The 21,662-nt window shown below is 34.9% G+C and overlaps 1 protein-coding gene across 3 annotated transcripts in view; it reads left to right on the forward strand.

Moving 5' to 3' along the window:
• Positions 1-21,662, forward strand: part of LOC150106743 (hemicentin-2-like) — a 487,441-nt gene that overhangs the window by 106,029 nt on the left and 359,750 nt on the right. The gene's annotated exons all lie outside the window — the stretch shown is intronic.

Raw genomic sequence — 21,662 nt, forward strand, 5'->3', positions numbered from 1 at the left:
ATTTGCAACTCTTGTCTGCCAAATTTCCTTAGTTCTTAAAGCTATATTAAACACGAACCATCCCATTCGGTTAATTTGTTCAACCTTCTCTGCTATTTTTGCCCATTGTATCGGAGCGCGTATAGCGAATCCAAACATTTTCTCGGTTGCGATGCTTCTAAAGCTGTAGTTAATATTGTCAGGCAATTTCCTGCCCTTTGCTCTTATTACATGTATTAACATAATGCATTCTGGTCGCAGAACAAACTGCACATTAAGCAGTAGAAAAAAAAACAAACAAACCAAATCCTTAGTTCATTATTTGCACTGCAGGAAATTCTACCTGATTTTATGGAATATTTAATGGACTTTTTATTAGTTTGTTTGCATAATTGCCAAACTTCTTTTTGTGTTCTTCCAGAGAGAAAAGGAACCTTTTATCATTTGAAAATTTGTTTTCTTTATTTGAGTCTGAGTGAGCTCATTTTCGAAGCTTACATATTTATGTACTTTTTTTTTATTTTCGGCTTCTAATTATACTTGATTTCTCTTTTTTTTTTCTTGTACAGCAACGGTAAAATTATTACTTTCTTTCTGTATGTCTCTGCATGCGACTAGCTTAATGTTACTGTCAAATTTTTAGCGGAAAGAAATCTTGGAGCATCTTCTAAGATGGGAGGGGCCCTCAGTAGTAATGCTAATATAATTCCTTTCCGCAATCTTTTCTGATTTGTCTACGTTGTAGTCACAATTTCAAGCAATAGTTCATTCCCAACGATTACGAAGAAGTTATATTGCATCGGCTGTTGTTCAAAAGAAAGAGAAGAAAATTAAAATTTGAGAGAGAGAGAGAGAGAGAATACTTATGCCAAGCATAAATGTACCTCATAGTCTAGTAGTGTCCTTGGTTTGCTGATGGATACGAATCATCATGTCCCTCTCAAAAAAAAAGAAAAAAAAAAAAAAAAAAAAAAAAAAACCTTCCTGTCAGGATTTCTCTCTTATCTAACCCATCACTCATAAAAATGTCTTAGGAAAGCTGATATCCACTCATAATCACCAACATATTCAATACATCTGTCTATTATAGTGTATTTTGGGTGTATGTTTTATAATCCATTTTATGGATTTTTTTTGTTTGTGTGTGTGTGCGTGCGCGCGTGCGTGCGTGTAACTCTCACCCACGAAAGGTTGTATACCTATAGTACATTAGTACTCTGGTTGGGTTAACGATTTTTTTCTATTTTCTATTAATTTTTATAGAGCCTCAGTAGCTCAGTCGATATAGACGGAAGACGTTTGGTCAAAGAGACCTGGGTTCGATTCCCGTCAGTGACGTGAGGAACCTTTATCTAGTGTCTTTCGACTAAAGGTGAGTTAGCCGGTCTCATACGGAGGTGAGGGTTTTTTCACCCGGAAACTCGGGTGTTTTGTCCTTCAGAACAGCCAAAACGGCCCAGTGAACACACACATAGGACACACCGGGAAGCATAGGGCTTAACCGTCTTATCCTCGAGTTAAGGTTCGGTTGCGAAATCCAAGAATAGTTGGAAGATCGTAGGCGCTTAAGTGTCTGTTAGGACCACTGATGACGATGATTACTTTTTATATTTTTTTATCCACGTTTATAGAGTTGGGAAACTCGCAAGAGGCCAACATGGAACTTTTTCAAGCCATTTCAGACCTCAGTGTTTGGGAATAAACACCAGAGTTTCGTCAAAAATAAAGAAATAAATAATGAACTTAAATGCTTGCATAAAAAATCGATTTTGGCCCAAAAAAAGATGCACGTGGAATCGCCTGAAAAGGTGTAGGGAAAAAAAAAAAAATTCATGTATCTGGTGAAAGAAATCAAGTTGGTACGCAGGCTATCGCCCTACTATGCAGAGGTATCTTGTACTGTGGATTCATTCGTTTTCGTATACACACACACACACACACACACACACACACACACCTGTGCTTCTCTTATAATCTTCATTTTCTCTATTCCTGTAGCCAGTTCCTCGGGGGTTTTTTTTTGTCTATATTTTCGTTACCAACGTCTCTGTCGCTGTTCTGGCTTGCAGTTAATAATTTCTACAGTCCGTTTACTTCTAGTTGGAGTAAGTCGATCTTGTCTGGTATTTTTTATTTTATTTTGTTTACTCCATAGCTTGATTCTGACAGCCCATCTCTCTCCTTGCCTCACATTCCGGATAACGCAATCTGATCAAGTTGTTTACTTCACTATGCCAATTGCGTCTTATTTTTTAATGTCCCACCGATCGCTAAACAGACGGTACACAGACAACCCGAGGCACGGGAAGACCGCTCTTCGTGACCCCACTATAATCCCCGGATGTCATTATTAAATCAGTCCGTTCGAATCCTTAATGAATAATATACTTTTTTTTACATAAAAGTTTGATGGCTTCCAGGCAGAATTACGTCAACGTATGTAGGCTTCGATATGGTGCAGATCTGTAATCAGAACAACCAACAAAAAACTTCCTAAAAGTTTCAAAGAATATCTGAACTCTGTTTTATATATAAATGTCAATATTAGATGTTCTGATTCTAAGTCTTAGTATGTCGGGCTTAGATTTGAAGAAAAAAATTGAAATACCCTTCTGAAAATATATCGACACACGTTAAATAATAAAAAAGCAACAATTCAAAATCTGCTATCTATTTATTTTCCGAATACAATTAACGTTGTATCGAAGGATCTTTTATTTACTTTTGTAATGGTAACATTTTGTTAACAAAATGCTGGAACTATTAAAAAATACATCACTTTTAGAAACTTATGAATATTAATATGAATATTAATATCAATAACCATATATACGATTAATCATTAATTATAGAAACCCGTTTTAAGAATTTAATTATTTTTACTATTTTTATATAAATAACTATATTCATATTTAAAAAAGGTGTAATTCATTTTCAATTAGTATTACAAAATTTAATTAAAAATAGTTTATTTTTTTAGTATGAGAATATAAATATTTAATGTACAAATTAAGTATAATAATTATTGTAATTTATTCTCGAACAAGAGAAATTTATTTCTACGAAAATAACAGAAAGAGTACGATGCAATGACTAGTGTAAATATAAATGATGTATGTCTGTTTACTAAGCAAGTTATAAGCACCGGTGAATTGCCAATGATGGAGCGCAGTCGTACTGCGCATCTCCGATGTTCATTTGTTGTTAGATGTCAACAGAAAGCCTATGCCATTACTACGTCCGTCAACTTTATTTTTTTATTAACGTTAGTAAATAATTAATCTGAAATGTTTACAGCGTAGAGGTAGCATATTTTGTTGATAAAATAACGAAATTGATATAAAAAAAGACATCTCTTTTAAAATTTATTGAATATTAATAACCATAAATGGTAACATTCTACTTAAAGTAAATAATAATTTAGTTCTGTTTTCTCTTATAATCAATTATTTAATTTCATGAAAATGATCATGCACAGAATCCATCCAATCAGAGCTTAGTTAAACATATAAGACTCAGCTAATCGCACATTTATTCTGTTCAATTTGATAAAATGTAGTAAATAAATAATCGAATGCAATAGGTACATGAAATATAAAATGTATTAATGAGAGCATTCAAAATTTACGTAGTAATTACCAGAACTCTTAGATATTTGTTACCTATCGTACCATGGAGTCCGTAAATGTAGCCTGACATTTAAGAGAAGTTATTACTGAAGGATTTCGTAAAATAAGAATACACCAATTATGTTCATGCTTTCATCCATGTTCTATTAGAAGATTGAAATAAGTCGAATGGCTCAAGTTAACACCCTTATATTGTAAATTTAATAATAATAATAATAATAATAATAATAATAATAATAATAATAAATGATTTAAATTTTAAAATTAAATATTTAAAAATTTTATTTTTATTGAAAACATTGTACTTATGTACAATGAACATTTTGAGATGCATTCCAGCATCTCAAAATGTTGGATATCGTTGAAGATTCTTTTACAAGAATCTTCAACGATATGCTGCACACAGTTTCCATTTTTTGCAAATTGTCATCTAGTAATTCGTTTTTGTTATTTATTTTTATTTACTTAATTAAATTTGTAATTATTAATAACCAGCTTGATTAATAAAGGTGGTTATAAATTAAGGATTATCCTAAGCACTTTGATTAAGAAAACTTAATCAAGGCACTTAGGATAATTACTCATAGAAGAGTAAAGATAATTAAACAGAGAGGGTTGAACATGGATGATGATGATGATGATGATAATAATAATAATAATAGCAATGCTGTTTACTACACTACACTTGTAAGGTTTGATACAAACCTGTAGAGCAGTGGTTCTTAACCGGTGGTCTCAGGAACACTTGTGTTCCGCGAACTAGTTACAAGTGTTCCGCCGGTGAAAGATGTTACGTGACACAGTTCTGAGTGTAATTGGCTATTCTGATCCTGATAACTGAAGACTGCTATGCGCATATTTTTATTGTTAGCTTTATGACCCTAATGCTTTTGGTGTTCCCCAAATTTTTCTTATAATCAAAAGTGTTCCGTGACTTCGAAAAGGTTAAGATCCACTGCTGAAGAGTAACATTTGTTTAATATACCTACATAATATTATTTAAGTTATCTTATATATAAGATTATTCTCTATATTTTTTCAACGTTGCAATCATAATATTAATAATAATTTAAATAGCAAGAAGATTCTTCCAGTTATTTTAGAATACACTGCGATAACTTATAACAAACGAAGCAGACTAAAAAAAAAAAAAAAAAAAACCGAAGACTCGACATTCTAGAGAAAAAAAAAATTCGCATGCACCAAACAGAAACCAGATGCAGTACGTAGAAGAGAGAAAGTTGTAAAGAAAACGATGTTTCTTGAACATTTAAGAGGAGAATTAGTTAACTCTTCCTTCCATCTTATACTGAAATGTCTTTACACTATTAATCTTTAGCAAACTCGCAAGCTTCTCAGTGTTGATAGGAATTTCATCTAGCTCTTATAGATGAAGGACATAAGAAGAATTTTTATATGTGAGGGGAAGAAAAAAAATATGAAATATGTTCTCATGTTTCGTAGTGTGATGTGCATACCTCAAGCTTTCCACTCCACATCACATTAGAGAGGCCGTTAAGAATTACGTACATGTATATTAGCTACCATAATTTATATTTGTTTGCTCAACTAGATTCCTGGATCGGCATCTTATGTAGTAACGCTTAGCAATTTTTTATTATTATTTTTTGTGGTTCTTTCTGATAGTATAAATCAAACTTGCTGGCTTTTTAGAGCACCTCATTCGATGAGTAATTTCAGTAATTTTATCGACCATCTGGTTAATCATGATGTTACTGATTGATTAATGTCGGAACATTAAGTTTTTTTTTTTTCCTCTCTCGTTTAAGCATTTTTTTTTCTCCTTGATGGAAGGAGGGATAATATCTCCGAATAAGAAACTACAAACTTTATAATTCTCGTTTTCGCCGTTTTGGCTTATTGATTTCGTAATAAATGCTTACAAAGCTATACTCGGGAGCTAAAATGAGCATAGGTAGAAGCTTATCATATGCGAAGAGGCAAAAAGTTTGCAGGCAGTTTTCTTTTTAGCATATAATAAATTTGGAGTAATATCTTATTATTCTTTTATCATTTTATGGCAGGTCTTCGGAAGTACTAACTTTTCACAAACAGGTTTTATGTTTTGCACTAAACACTGAACTCAGTAAAAAAAAAAAAACATATTGGAATTGCAATCCCAGTAAAGCTATAAAAAGAAGAAAAGATAGATCCGTGTTCTGTTGTTTAATAATCCCTAAATCAACCTTCAAATCCTATAAGCGCTGTATAATACTGAGAGTAATCCTAAAATTCTAATAAATAGCCAATTTTTATTAAATTTGTCGACACTTTTTTTTTTCTTATTCTATTTCATGTTCTTTGTGCTGACGTTCCTACCAAATGAAACCTGAATATCTGGAAAGGAGGCGAAAGTGGCCCGCGAGAGTAGTGCGTTGTCAGTAGAATGCGGCTGACTCAGAATAGCAGGCAGCCTTAGCCTTGTTTCCGGATATAATTTTACGCGCTTACAGAAAAAGATAAGATTTGTATCGCGAAAATAATTAAATGGCAACTGCGCAATATTAGCAGGTGCATATTTTTGGTTGTTTTAGCAACTTGCTCACATTCTATAACAATGTTAGCATTGAACTAGACAAGAGGAATGGATACACCATGATACTTTTGGATTTTGCTAAGGCTTTTGGCAGAATACAGCATGGAAGACTGCTGCATAAATTGCAGCAGTCTTCCATGAGAAAATGGGTTTGGGTTATACAATATTAGCATGGATAAGAGGATGGCTGACTGACAGATATCAAAAAGTAGTATACGGGGGATCTGAATCTGCAAGGTTTTTAGTGATTAAAAGAGATGTGACGTTTGGGTAGTTGATACCCAGGTAGTGGGAACAAGGCGCCCACTAGCCTATAGCCATAATAATAAAGTAAATTATTATAAAAATAACCAATATCTAATTAGTAAGATACGGGAGGAGCATGGGGAAACTCCGAGGTTTACCAGAGCCATCAGGACTTAAAACACTTGGGCTTGCGCAGAAGGTTATAACAGTTCTTTCCTTGAGGGCCCTACAGGGCACACTGGTGGCATGGCGTTGATTAATAATAAAAAAAAAATAATAACAAGTGGTGTACCACAAGGATCAGTGCTTGGTCAACTTTTATTCAATCTGTTCATTAATAATACTGGGAAGGATTTGACAAGTGACATACAGCTATTTGCTGATGATACAAAGATTGATAGGGTAATCAGGAATGCTGCTGATATGCAGTCTTTGCAGAATGATTTGAATAGGCTGGAATTGTGGGCATGGGAAAATGGGTGTCAGTTCAATGTCAGTAAATGTAAAGTAATTCACTTCGGCATGATTAGATATCCAATGTCGTATTATATTGGTGGGATTAGGCTAGAGGAAACTGATGAGGCTAGGGATCTTGAGGTGTTAATAGATAGGAAGTTGAAGTTAAGGGGCCATCTGGCAAAGATTGCAAATACAACTCAAATGATAATTGCAATGCTGAAACGAATGTTCACATGTAAAGATAAGGATGTTATTTTTCTTCTTTACAAGGACTTGATAAGATCTCACTTGAACTATTGTGGGCAGGTCTGGTCTCCTGGTTTTCGTTGTGGTTCTGATATATCGGAGAGAGTACAAAGGAGAGTGTTAAAAATGCTACAGGATTGTGGAATACTGATGATGAAGACAGATTGAGAATTTGTAGACTGCAGACACTAGCAAACAGGAGAAAGAGGGGTGATATGATTGAGACTTACAAACTTCTGAAAAGGTCATACAGGATTTCGATTTATGGAGGGTGGGGAAAGGATGAGAGGGCATCCTTGGAAGCTGAGAATGAATGCCGCCAAGAAGGTAGCATTCATTATCAGCTAGATTTTTCTCTCAGAGGGTGGTGCGTGATTGGAATGGACTGCCATTGGATGTTGTGAGTGCAGGCAGTGTGAATGAATTCAACAATAAGTATGATAGCGGGCGTGTGCGTGCGTGCGCGTGTGTGTGTGTGTGTGTGTGTGTGGCCTCCCTCGATGAGTCTCTGACTCCCTGGAGGTGTCTCTTCATAATAATAATAATGATTACGCGAATGTGGACTATAAAAAAAAGAACTTATAATAACAAAAAGAAATATAACGGAGCACTCATTGTACTTTAGACATTGCTAGTTAGATTGACTTTACTATAGACTATCCTAAAGTAACAAGAGATACATTTTATTTAGTTAAAAACACAAAGTCTAGACATCGCATCGACTCTGTAAAACATAGCTTAACATTTGCGTAATTTCAGAACCTCTCTGTATCTATGTATTGATAAATTTTCATATTAATCCATATTTAATACGTCTCGCTAATGCCCAGATGTCCTAGTCCGTATTAATCTAAAAGTAGTCATGTTTTCTTCGAACTAGCGTCATCTAAAAGTTGCAAAATATTTGAGTATAAATACCCATATTACAATAATCACTCGATACCAAATTCAATACGAAAATCAGTCTCGCTACTTTGTTCTTTTATTTCATAAATAACAAAATTGTATGTGAAAGATAAATGCAGATTTCTATTTTAAGATAGGTACTATTAACTCAAGAAGAGTAGTTAATTTTTTTTATCACTATATTTTCAGATTCCTTTTATTAGCATGATTAGTCATCGGAATATAAAAAAGAAAGGAATAAAAATAAAACAAATTCTCTAATAATAGTTATGGAAGAGATAAAACGTTTTGTTTGTGTGTGTATATTTCTTTTGTTTTATTTTCTTTGTTTTTTATGTCATTTCTTTTGATATATATCCTCTATCTATCATCCCATTGTGACGAAGATGAAAAAAAGTGGAAGAAAATGAGCAAAAGAAAAATGAAAGCTACAAATAAAGTCAAATGAGCATTGTGGGGATAATCATAAATGTAGGAAACTGTCTTTGGATGCAGAGGCTGAAATTGATCTTGGCTGAAGAAACGTGACAGAACTATGTAAATATATTAAAGAATACCGGGTGGAATTTTATGGATAGGGGAAAAAATAATGCAAGGAACACCTACCTGTGTGCAAATTCACAAATGACTAAGATATAGCAGAGAAAGGGAATATGGTTGTTGTTACTGCATATCAAAGACCTTACAGCGAGACATGCGTTGAATTAAAAATATTTCGTTGCTGGTCAACCGAAAAAAAAAAAACATTCGCACATCTGTTCACATCATAAAAAATATACCTCTCTTTTCTACAAATGAGGATTTATATTATGGTAAAAACAGACATTAAAACCAATAATATTTGATATCGTGGGAGAATAAAGACACTGTTGTTTTAGATTTTATATATTGGTTGAAAATTCAAGAGAGAGAGAGAGAGAGAGAGAGAGAGGGAGCTTTTCATTTATTTCTATTTAGAACTTGATGACTCAAAGAGGAGAGTGTTCTGTAATGACGTTTTTGAACACGTAATCAATACGTCATGAGTTTAGTACAGCCATGACATCACTGCAAGAAACTCAGCCAAGAGAGAGAGATGAGAATGGGGGTACGGCTGCCTAAACAAATAGAACAGGGACCTAGATTCCTGAATAACTGCAGCTTCTCTTGAGAAAAAAAAAAAAAAAAAAAAAAACACAGAGAGAAAGAATGAGAGAAAAGGATTTCATTTGATAAGAAAACAGATACTCTAGATATTTGAAATATATCTTACGTGTGCGATCTTACTTTTTGGTAGACTTTATTTACACTTATTTGCTTCTTTTTTTTTCTTTGTGTATCAATTTTTCATGATCAAATATCTTGGGAGTGTCTGTTTTCTCATTCTGAATTGTAAAACCCATTTTTATTACTATTTGGAAGGCGAAAAAATGGACTAGAAAGATATTTAGAATGTCTAGAGAGAAGAATGATGTGTGTGTGTGCGTGTGAAAAGTATTATATATTTCTCTCTCTCTCTCTCTCTTCGCTCAAATACACACAGAAATGCATATGCATATAATTATACTTTTACTTCCCATCAAAGGTTGCTATTCATTGATTAAAGAGTAATAAAAGTTCTGGATTATTCCAGTACGCCGAACAACCTTTGTACTCCATGCAGGACAAATATCCCCATATTGGTAGAGATATCCTCTAGCAGACATCATCACATAGGAAATCTATAAATTAGAACAAAACCAATCTGTACATGACATCACAGTAGGCTGTAGTGCCTCGCGGAGAAAGATTAGAATTAGTTCGGTTCTCTGCAACGGGTGTCCCAGACAAAATCAATAAACCATTTGGAGTATTGCTTGTATTTATAGCCTAACGTAACATCACCGTTTCCAAATATGTGTGGCCTAAACAACGCGCGCCTTTATCAACCTCTATACGAAGCATTGGTATCGATAGCAGTCCCTATTTATTAGCTAAAGGTAACAAACGTGTTTTCTTTCGGTAAGGCCCATTTAGCGGGTCAGTGCAATGTAATGGAAAGATAACTTTCAAAGCACATGTTTCTATTGGAAGGCAGACACGTGCGATGTGAAATTCAGGATCGTCGCCAGATAATCAATTACTGTCAGAAAAAGTTGTTTTTTAGTTTAAAAAAAAATATTGGTGACATCGCCACAAGACGGATCTCTTTGCTATCAGATTGATTTTAGTATTGTTCTATTTACAGATGACGTTGGAGTCAGTCCCGTAGGGCATCTGTGTCAGTATGAACTTTTTTTTTTTGAGAAGGATTTACATATACCTAACTCCATTTTGAATAACCGCTATCAGGTTTTTCACTTATTAGCATGAAATAAAATGTTCAAACAAAAGGAAATAATGCAGACACTTTTATTCTTGCTGAAAGAATAAGTTTTTAGTGTTAATTAGTCTCGACATGGTTGTTATATAAGCTTTTTGGAATTTTATCGCCCTTAATTATATTTGAATACTTTATATATTTCTCAATTTTTGTCTTCCGATTATTCGTATATCTTCCAATGATGTATACTTCCTTAAATATTCAATATATTCAGAAATTCCACAAACTCCATCATTTTTATCTTTTACTCTATAGCAGAGTGAAGTGTTTGAAAGCAGCAACGCTAACGATGATGAGATCTTCTTCTAAGTCCTTTTTTTATAACCATTTTTAGGTTCACGGGCCTTCTCCTTTTATTCCTATCTTTCTCTACTGAGACTTTCTTGATGGCCACATTCTCCAACCATCTCCATTATATCATCCTTCCATCTTCGTTCTGGACGTCCAGGCGTTCGTCTTCCTTTATATGGAGTGGCTGATTGTCTTAGTCCAACTGTGTCCAACTTTTTATCCATACAATATGCTCTACTTATTTCTATTTTAATTTTAAAATTTTCTACATTTATGTCCAATGCTTTTGCTTATTTTCTTATACCTACCGAACACATGGGACCTCATTCTTATTTATTACCAATTCTTAAAAATATTACTTTTAAGAACCTAAAAATTTACTTTTAGGTACTTAAATGATATAAATAATCAAATGGTTTATTAACAAAGGAAGAAAATTTAAAAATAAAATAATTTTAAAAGTGTATAATTAAAAAAAAAATATATATATATATATATATATAATGTGTAGAAAGTATTTTACCTTTGGTATAATAAATGTTAAAGATACCAAGCTATTTTAAACCTGGTTTTACTCCATTTCCCAAGTAAGCAAACAGACAAACATGTCAAGTTTACTAAAATCTTGGTATTTCTTGACTGGCTCCCACTGAGGAGACCTCAATAAAGGTCGAAACCGGTGCGGGTGAGACTTGGGTTCTGAGAGGCTCTGCTTGGGAACAGGTTTTTGCCTGTCTCTGAGTGGGGTCACAGATGAGATTATGGCTCTGCTTGGTGGTGGGGTAAGCCTGACACTGGGTACAGCCAATGCTGAGAAGTTCTTCTCGGTGACGGGATGAGCCTGTCATTGAGTGGAACAACGCGAAGTTGGGCGATCTCTCGAGATCGTCTTATTTTTAGAGCCCGTTTCACTTATTTATAAGGTCGAAACCGGTGTGGGTAGTGGCCCCTTGCCTTTAATACATAGCATCATACATCTCCTCCAGGAGATGTGCTTTGCAATAAGGATAAATATTAAGAATAGTGATCAGAGCTTAGCCACCTTTACCACGAGTTGCCTTGACTTGCACTACGTGTGGGGTTACCTAGACTTGCAATACTGGCAGGCGCAAACTTGACTTGTTTGTCTGTTTGTTTACTTACTTGGGAAATGGAGTAAAATCAGGTTTAAAAATTGCTTGGAATCTTTAACTTGGTATATATATATATATATATATATATATATATATATATATATATATATATATATATATATATATATATATATATATATATATATATAGAAGAGTTTTTAAGCCTTCCAAATAATAAATAAGATGGATTTAATTTTCTTCTTCTTCTTTTGGCAACCTCACGAGTGAATATATTTAAATATCAGTTGTAATATAATAATTAAATATCGATTATATCCACTATAAGAACTTTTATTTAAAATATTGTTTTAATTTTAAAAACTATTTTCTAAAAACATTTTCATGAAATTTTAAATTAAAAAAAAAGCTAATAGGTATGTTTCATAGTCATAGTAAGATTAAATATTAACGTTATGGTAAGATGAAATTTATTCCAACCTTATCCTTATAAGGATGGCTTAAAGGGGAGAAGCAAGAATGCTTTTCATATTCCCTTTATCTGTAGGGGACAGTGTAAGGATAAGGTGTTATTGAGCTATTAAAGCTCCGATCATGGCAGGAGGATAACAGCAATAGCCGAGCCTCCGTTAGGACTTCATTGGCTACAGCATTGCCAACCATTACCCTCCAAGGGTATGAATCACCGACTGTTTAAGTAAAGGTGAACTCAAAAAAATTCGGACGATCTCTAGGCCACTCCATATCTCAGCGTTGGTTCCACTCAGTGACGGGCTCCCCCACCACCGAACAGAACCGCTCAAATTCCGAAGAAAATCATTCACCGACAAAGCCCCTCAGCGGGCCGTGCCGGAGAACACTTTCCCCGGAGACTCAAATTGCTCCCTTAAGGCAAAAACCTTAGGAGAGCGTACTCAAAACTCTCGAATCTCAGCGCCCAAGGGGATAACAGCAACAGCCGAACCTCAGTTAAACTTCATTGGTGCAGCATTGCCCTCCAAAGGTATTGATCACCGCATCTCACGTTCGATCCCACTTAAAATCTCAATTTATTCTAACGCGAATCTCAATTTAGTTCTTAAAAGAACTGGGCGATGGACTGAGTCCTTGACTCTTTATCCCGTCATCCGAATGAAGAAAATCTGTGTGGATGGGGTGTTATTGAGCTAAAAGCTCTAGTCATGGCTGGGTAACGGCAATAGCCGAGCCTCAGTTAAAACTTCATTGGCTACAGCATTGCCATTTGTTACCCTGATTAGTAAGTAAAGGGTAAAATCTCAAAAAATCGGACGATCTCTAGGCCATTCCATAGTGGGCGAAAGACCGTCCATATCTCAGCGTTGGTTCCACTCAGTGACGGGCTCCCCGACTGAGCAGAACCGCTCAAATTCCGAGGAAAATAATTCACCGACAAAGCCCCTCAGCGGGCCATGCCGGAGAACACTTTCCCCGGAGACTCAAAGTGCTTCCTTAGGGCAAAAACCCTAAGGGAGCGAACTCAAAATCTCATCACCCAGGATAACAGCAACAGCCGAACCTCAGTTAACTTCCTTGGTTCAGCATTGCTAATTGTTACCCTGATTAGTAAGTAAAGGGTAAAATCTCAAAAAATCGGACGATCTCTAGGCCACTCCATAGTGGGCGAAAGACCGTCCATGTCTCAGCGTTGGTTCCACTCATTGACGGCCGCCTCGTCCAAGCACCCCGACGGGCTCCCCGTTTAAGCAGAACCGCTCAGCGTTGGTTCCACTCAGTGTCGGCCGCCCCATCCTAGCACCCCGATGGGCTCCCCGACTCCTGAGCAGAACCGCTTAAATTCCGAGGAAAATAATTCACCGACAAGAACTCCTCAGCGGGCCCTGCCGGAGAACACCTTCCCCGGAGACTCAAGGTGCTCCCTTAAGGCAAAAACCCTAAGGGAGCGAACTCAAAAACTCACACCCAGGATAACAGCAACAGCCGAACCTCAGTTTACTTCCTCGGTTCAGCATTGCTAATTGTTACCCGGGAAGTCCTAAAAAGGACTTTTCATTCATTCTCCGAATCTCAATTTATTCTAACGAGATATTTCGATATGAACAACTTATATTTAATATTTTAGAGTGGATTAAATAAACTTCAATAATAATAAATAATGTAGCAAAAGTATCATATAGAATATATATATATATTGATGTTATATTATAATTACATTAAATGTTTATATATTATGTTATATTAAAGATTTTTAAGTACGAAAAAAAAAACTAACACTGGGTATGTGCTCTAGCAAGATATAACGTTTAACTATAGAGATATAGCAAGATTAAATAAGACAGAAATACTATCGGAGCTTATGTCATAGTAAGATTATATAAGAAAGATAAAAAATAGCACAGAATATTCTATAATAAAATGTCTTCTAACAGATGGTATTTGTGCAGCGAGGAGATTGCTGGATTGTAGTGATGTTTAGAGCTTACGTACTAAACTGGTTTCGATAGTAGTACTTCCAGTGACACCTGTCGGTTACTCAGTAAGATATCAAGCAATTATAATTAGTGTCTTCCGTCACATTGTTCTTGTTCTTCCTGTTCTTTTCTGCCTTTCTCAACAATGCCCAAATATACTATCAGATCGGAGGGTGGTAACGGAAGAAGGTCTGCCGTGCACGCGCTGTTTTCTTTAACAGTCCCGACTTGCTGGATGATACTTTAACCACCCCCATATTCGACGGAAATAGAGTTTTGCTTGCACCACCACCACTTGGTTTCAGTAGGCCGGAAAAAAAAAGTGAAGGTCGAACGTAGCTAACGGTAAACAGAGATAGTTGGAAAAGGGGGGGGGGGGTAGAAGTGACATTGTTATGGCAAGCAGCCAACCGTGATTTGTGCTTCGAGATCCTCCCTGTGGTAATTAGCCACGCTATAACAAGACCGTGATTCCTGTATGTAGTGAAGAGTTCTTATTTTTCGTTCTTCTCCTTATTTTGACATTGTTTTCTTATTTTAGTTTTATTTCTTTTCAAAAATCTTTCTGTTGGCAACAACACGGGAGTCACACTGGTGGTGGTCTGCTAGTTGTCACAAGGGTGCTTTGCGAGATGTTGGCGTAATGTGTATCGGTTGCTAGGGGTAACGGGCCGCTTGCCAAACACGTGTCTTTTGGGAGCAGATGATAACTGTTACACAAGGAGGTATTATATGGCTTCGCGTCACCGTCATTTAGTTAATCGTGGCTTCATAATAAGTTTATTGTGGAGAGAAAGAATGAAGAAGAAAAAAAAAAGAGAAAACAATGCATGGATAGGGTTTGTACTAATACAGGAGATGGAGATAAGTAGACACGTTAATGCTTGTTTATTCATTTCTAAATATATCGGCTTAGCAATAGAGAAAAAGGTGAGTGAAGGCAAGAAAATGAATGCTGCTGTTTTATGAGGGTTTTCTGTTTAAAGATATTGCTTTATAGAATTTCGTAGTAAAGACGTGAAAAAGTAAAACCTCCAACACTCTCTCTCTCTCTCTCTCTTTTTCTTAGAATCTCCAACTCTTTCTTTCTCAACGCTGAGCATCGTTTTTTTATTTTCAACCTCACTTGTGCTTAACTTTCAACAGAGAGAGAGTTTATCTTTTACTTCTTTCACTCTCTCTCTCTCTCTCTCTCTCTCTCTCTCTCTCTCTCTCTCTCTCTCTCTCTCTCTCTCAAAATTCTAGTTTTCCTCATTCTCTTCTGTTTCTCCCTTTCTCTCTTTCAATCTTCCTCATCGTTAACTATTCTGTATTTTTTTTCTTTTTCTGCTTTTCTCTGTTTTGTTTTTCTTTTCCTCCCCTATTTTAATATTATAGTTTTTTTTTACCTGTTCTTTTTTTATTCCTCATCTTCGTATCCTTCATGCTTACATACACAAAGACGGTTACAGGAGAAATTCATCGAAAAACAATTCGTGTAAAATGCAATTCATCGAAAAACAATTCGTGTAAAATGCAATTCATCGAAAAACAATTCACCGAAAATTTTAAATTTTTGATAATGTTATGGTAAAAGTAATCCATTTAGAACAAAAACTGAACCGTGCAGACAGCTTCTTGTACCGACAACTTTTACTAATTCTGCTAAGCCAGAGAGTTTTTGTAATGCATAATTTCCACACGTTGTTTCTTTGTTTCCCCGAAAATACTTGAACCAAAAACTGGAACGATTCGACATTTTCTTGTAAAAGTTTCACATAGCGAATCTGAGTAAATCCCATAATAATTGCTGTATTGAGGTCGCATATTACTACTAGCAACAACAATAATAATGAAGCCCGCATAGTTCAGTCGGTAAAAACGAAGTCGTTTAGTTAGAAAGACCTGGGTAGTTGGATCCCATTTACGCATAATTTTTATCAGTCCTGTTCTGCTAAAGGTAAGTTAGCAGGCATAATATAGAGACGGCTGGGATTTTGCTCCCGGAAACAGGCAGATCAGTCCCTTGAACAGACATGAAACAGTTATCGGACAAGAAAAACTATAAGGTTTTGTTCTAAATGGATCAATTTTCTCATAACATTTTCGAAAATTTTATATTTTCGGTGAACTGTTTTTTCGATGAATTGCATTTGCGACGAATTGTCGTTCGATGAATTGTTCATTCGATGAATTGCCTTTTCGATGAACTCTCTGGATACCCACAAAGACTGCATGTAGATGTACCGCAATATTTCTATGATGACATTTACTAGTTAACTGTGGAATCGCCGTAGCTCAGTCAGTATAGACTAAGCCCTTTGGCCGGAAAGAGATGGGTTCGATTCTCGTCCAAGACGTGAGAAACTTTTATCTGGTCTCTTTCGACTAAAGGTGGGGTAAGCCAGTATCATACGGAGGTAGTTTTTTTTTTTTTTTTTTCTCCAGGAAACTCGGGTTTTTCGTTCCTCAAAACAGGCAAGCCGGCCCGTGAACACAAACACGGATCTATAGTCGAAAAATATATTAGTGAAGAAGTCCCTCATTGGAGGTCACAACTTCAACCGGTTCTGGCGGACGAATGAGGAAAATGGAGGAATCCCACACAAAAAATAAACAAACAAACCTCTATTGTGGAAAGTTGTAGTTTTTTTCTGTGTATCCTATCTTTTTGCCGGCCTGGTTAACTCTAGCCAAAAAGGCCGGGTTCGAATCCCGCCGTGGGCATGGATGTTTGTCTATGGAAATACCAGTGGTGTGGAGGTGTTCGTGGGCGGTAGATGCCGTTGGTGTAGTTGTGGTTAGTTGTAGTTGGTAGAGACCGAGAGTTGTAGAGTAGGTACCCTCCCTCGATGAGTCTTTGGACTCCCTGGATGTGTCACGTAATAACAATAATAATAATAATAATAAAATAAAGCTATACTTAGTAGCAAACGTAGCACCAAAATCCTGATGGACAGCGAGATCAGTAGATAAATTACAATCGATTGCTTTGGATCACTTTCTTAATCCATTAGCCTGTACCTATGATATAAATCATGGATATTTGACTTTGTTTCGTCATTGCCATTATTCATAGACTATATCTTCTCGTAGAGAGAGAGAGAGAGAGAAACTACATTGTACAGAGCGGCTTAGAAACGTTCGTCTTATATAATAAATGAAACTGTAGGGGTAATTCCTATCGAATATTGGATTTCTTCTAAGATCAACTGAAGAATTCGGTGATTGGAAGGATGAAAATGGAAAAAGAGAGAACGAAGAGAGTGGAAATACCGTAACTAATACTACATTACTCCTCGCTGCTAGGAAAAGAGGTTTGTATGCGTCGCATCCTTAGTGAGTGGATTTTTATTTATTTATTTTGTACTTTTCGTATCGTTTCCAAGTTCCACTCTATTAGCACAACACAAAGGTCATTTCGGTAGCACGTGCAATTGCCAGTATAGTGCTCGAGCGGGAAAACGTTACCATCCTCAATGACCTCCAGGCTAGGAATTGTTCTGACCTCGGAGTATCTGCGAGCTGCATGCCCGCCAATGTTTGCCGAAGTGCGGCGAGTGGAATGAAACTATTGTTCAGTTTCCGTTTTCCGAAACCACTAAGCTATGAATAGGAATAAGCGGTGCTGGCTTTCGCCTACAGTTATAGGGCGCGCACGTCGTGCAATCATCTCTATCATTTATTGACGACTACGTTTTGCTGTTATTGCCTTTAAAATAACAAACGCATGCAGAAGTCCATTCTCACAAGAATAAACCTGTTCAATAATTGGTGAAAGGCAAAGAGAGAGAGAGAGAGAGAGAGAGAGAAATCAATAGCTTTTAGCATGACTGGTTTTTTGTTTGAATTTGTTAATGCATTTGTATTTTCCTTTCTTCGCAACTTAATACAGGCACTGGTTCTGTATTACTCGAACATTTCGAGTCACAGCTAAAAATAAACATTGTTTGAAAAATTTCCCTTTTTATATTTAATCAACATTTTAATCACGGGCTGACCATTAACAAATAATTTTTTTTTCTTTAGATATGATTAACTGGTATCTGTGAAGAATGATGTGAGATAGTTGCGAATTTTAATCCGGTCATTTCTGAATTTTTTGGAATTGTAGCTATGGATACGAATTTAATCCTTAAAATAGTTGTATGAGTGCACAGCTTTACGTTATTGGTTTCTTTTAATTCTTAAAAAAAAAGTATTATTTTGGCCCAAGTAGATAAACTAATGGCGTAGGTTTTTCCACCTATAAGAATACAATTCGGAGGTGAGAAATCCTCAAATTTGTGGAAAGCATATGACAAAAATAATTGCATAAATGTTTATGTAAGAAATCTTTTTCTATTGCTTTATTTCTCATCTTTACATTTAACGATAGAAACAAATCTATCTTTAAAATGAAGAAATAAAAGGAAGTGCAATATTTTGTACGTTACATCGCAGAATAGTGCGATGTAACTTTCGTTATGTAAACTTTTCAAGAATTTTGCAATCTTTCCTGATCTCAGAGTAAAGATTATAAGTAAACGAACACCCATTTTGAAATGTTTGTAATTACTTATTTCAAGGATTCAATGTACCATGGAATTGGAAAAAAATTAAAATTAATTAAATTTTGTTTTAATTATTATAATTATTAAATAAAACTAAATATTAAATAATTATTAATTATATAAAAATTAATTTAATTATATAAAAATTAATTTAATTATATAAAAATTAATTTAATTAATTAAAAAATCGAATTTTATTAAAAATTATGCATTTTTGTGTCACTTTTTTATGAAACAAATAATTTTTTTAGTTCAAATTTGCTACAGATATTCTATCATGTCTATTAAAACAATATAAACTAAAATTATTGAACAAATATCAGTTCCTTTAAAGTTAAAAATTTAATTTGTTCATATAATGATTATTACACAAATCTTGCATGTTTGAAAAATAAACTTAAAAATTAAAATGCATATCATTGATTATAAGTTTAGTTAAATATATTCTGGATATATTAAGCTGTGTAAGAAAAAAAAAATATTCTAGGACTAATAGTTTTTAAGATATCTTGCCAAAACCACAATGTGTTAAAATTTAAAAACCAGAGAAAAATCAATTTAAACTATAACTCAAAATGTAGGAAGTTTTGAGATATCACAACAGATAACGCAACTACTAAAAGAAAAACAAAAATTTTCAAAATATCTCTAAACAAGTAAATTTATATTAAAAATAAAAAGGTGTTTTATATTAAACTAAAAAAAATCCTTGAAACTTAATAAATATTTCATCTTTTAAAACTATTTGATTAATTATAATGATTTTATTTATATTTTATATGTATAATAAATATATTGCATTATTAGTATTAAAAGATAGTAATCAGGTGAGTTAAGCCTGAAAACTTGGGTTTCTTTAGCTCGCAAAACCAGCCAGAACACCCACAATTATCAGAAATTTACACTGGATTTATTTATAGCTCAGTTGCTTCGGCCGTAATCCAGGTCAACAACAAGCCTACCATTACTATACACTCTTGTTGGAATACATAGATGGGTAAATAAATATAGTACATATAAGAGTTCCGCTTCATTCTCGCCATTTTTCTCTCATTTTACAAAATAAGATCTTGAGTGAAACATTTTCTTCAGTGTTCCGTGAAATTAGGCTATTCTCTCCATCTGATTTGTTTACGCATGTACTTAATTATTCATAGCACTTGCAGCACTCTTTAACTGAGATTTTGATTGCATTCCCATATGACCACCTGTATTTGGTCGGTTAGTTACACTTCAGGATATTCAAGCTTTGTTTGGATTCACAGGTCATGCATAATATACCACATTCGTTTTACTTTACTTTTCAAATCTTCGTGTTTCAAGAGAGTACATAGTCAACACTGCTTAATCAACTGCTGGAAACCACCTATTAGCGGGGATTTTGTTTCTAGGGAAAACGATTGTCCTGGTATTTCAAGAAAACAACGCTTCTGTAATACTAATGTAACAACTTTGTTTACATGAGTCCAGGTGCAATAATAAAGTATCTAGAAACACTTGGGAGAGAAATTCTCCAATCAAGTAAACCCTGGAATTTCGATCTGTAAACAAATGTATTCAAGATGCCAAAAGCCTAAACTCTGCAAATTAAAAATAAAAATAAATAAATAAATAAAAACCTTTAATATAAAATAAAACAAGAAGATGTGGATTTTCTTTGAAATAAATCTTTTAATAGTTATTCTGAGAAAAAGTTAACGCTGGACATCATTATGATGAACACATTCCAGCAATTTATCACGTTCATTTGAAATATTCACAGAAGATAAATAAAAATACTTGCATACAGCCTCGTTATGCGAATGGTTTCTATGTATCTTCTGCTATATTTCAGTTTATCCTTCCATTTAGAATTATTAATTGATTGTATGGATATATGCAAGACTAGATCTCATTTCCTAATGCGTACATCGGTGCTCCAAACTTCGATTGCAGTATCCATTGTTGGAAGTCTGCTTGCACATGGGACATGCGCATAAATTAACGTTATGTCGTATACTTTTCAAAGCATTATCTAATAATAATAATAATAATAATAAATCTTCTAACATCTTTAATTTCCAAAGGTAGTACACGGACCTGTTTGGACCTTAACCTTTTTGGAAATCGGTTGCGAGAGTACAGCTGATACTGTTATATGAAACGCTGAAAATCCTACGTTTTTTTTTTTTTTTTAAGTTCAGAATTAAATGTTAAAATTTGAGTCTTCGCAAAACCTTCCTAACCCACGGCCTAAAGATCGACTAACTCAGTAACCGGTTGAAAAGAGGCTTACCAAAAGTTTTTCCTAGTTAACGAGTAGAATCAAATCTGGAACGATCTTTCTTCTAGCAGCCTAGCATTATGGAGGTGGGTGAGTTACACAGGCTCAGATGATGCTTCATATGATATATCGCTTTATAATATGAAACTGTACAATACTAAAATTCTTAAAAAATAATTTATTTGATATTGTATTTGACGTATTGAATTGTCAATGTGCTCTGTTTCCAGTTGCTATCTCATTGTCACTTTTATATCATGCCTATCGGACAAAAATGAGTTCAGGATGTTAATGGCATATAAAAGGGACTCGAACGTAGAATGTTCGGAAGTAAAGGGCGAGTACCGTACAACGAATGACTTGCCTAACAGTCTCAAGTAGAATATACTGTTACCATTGAAAACTTGGGTATAACAGGTCACATCTGTCTCAAACCAAAATCACACAAACCTATCTTTTAATTGCCGGCCTGGTTGGCCGAGTGGTCAGCGTATCCGCTCTCCAGCCAAAAGGCTGCGGGTTCGAATCCCGCCGTGGGCATGGCTGTTTGTGATTGTCTGGAAAATACTAGTGGTGATGATGGACGGTAGATGGCGTTGATGTAGATGTTGATGGTAGTTGCGGTTCGTTATAGTCAGTGGATTGAGTGGTGGAGACGGAGAGTTGTAGAGC

The sequence above is a fragment of the Typopeltis vanoorti genome, chromosome 5 (assembly GCF_054136105.1).
Source record: "Typopeltis vanoorti isolate ZY-2024b chromosome 5, IOZ_Tvanoo_1.0, whole genome shotgun sequence".
Classification (NCBI taxonomy): domain Eukaryota; kingdom Metazoa; phylum Arthropoda; class Arachnida; order Uropygi; family Thelyphonidae; genus Typopeltis; species Typopeltis vanoorti.